The sequence below is a fragment of the Sciurus carolinensis genome, chromosome 7 (assembly GCF_902686445.1).
Source record: "Sciurus carolinensis chromosome 7, mSciCar1.2, whole genome shotgun sequence".
Lineage (NCBI taxonomy): Eukaryota > Metazoa > Chordata > Mammalia > Rodentia > Sciuridae > Sciurus > Sciurus carolinensis.
Window position 1 is genome coordinate 8,816,483 of NC_062219.1, and position 864 is coordinate 8,817,346.

Here is an 864-nt window from a genome sequence, read left to right on the forward strand (position 1 = left end):
AGTGAAGTTCAAAACAAGTAAATTTTTGTCACTATATTCATGATTTTTATAAAATAAAAAATTTTATTTTAGATTATATCAATATCCACATTTACCACTAGGTGTCAGTAAAAATCTGTAGCATAGGTAACTGTCATCAACTTTTTTTTTTTTTTTTTTTTTTTTTAAGCATAGTACAGTCTTTATCTATTGGAAGTCCTGATATTTAGTAAGTCAGGTCCACTGCCAGGGCCCTCAGGACTCCAAAGGGCCACTTTGCAGGGGGTAAGGACGTCAAGGGGCCAGTCACTCATATCCAGTTCTACTGCAGTCCTCAGGAAGCGCCTGTGCCTCTAGGACTGTGGGCGAGTGTGGCGGCTGCCCCTGCTCAGCACACTGCAGGAGGCAGCGCACGTGTTCAGCACAATTGCCGACAGCTGCCTCATTCTGCCGAAGACACTCTTCAAAGACCTCAAAAGGCTCAGCACAGGCCTGGCGGATCTGGCGGATGATTGGGTGGGAGGATGTGCACTGAGCAATGCAAGGTGGTGACAGTCTCACTGCCATGACTCAGGCTTGGCTGTCACACACTGGCCATACTGCTCCAGTTCCCGGCCACAGTATCCTGCAGTGACCTCTAGGGCCACCTGCATCTGGAGGCCTTTCCCGGCGTGGGATCAGTCAGGGAGGAGCGACCCGCCCCTTCCAGTGCCTGGTTCCACATATATTTTTAATGACCAAAAGAGATCTTGGTAAGTAGAGTTCAAAAATATAGGACTGGGGTGTAACTCAGTGGTAGAGCACCTGCCTAGCATGCATGAGACCCTGAGTTTGATTCCCAGCACAGCAAAAGAGACTCCAGACTCCCACTGAATATTTTGCCCT

At 47.9% G+C, this 864-nt stretch overlaps 1 pseudogene; it reads right to left on the reverse strand.

Annotated features, from left to right (window-relative positions):
* Positions 1–285: 285 nt before the first annotated feature.
* On the reverse strand, positions 286–632 carry LOC124988487 (coiled-coil-helix-coiled-coil-helix domain-containing protein 5-like; annotated as a pseudogene).
* Between the last annotated feature and the right edge of the window lie 232 nt (positions 633–864).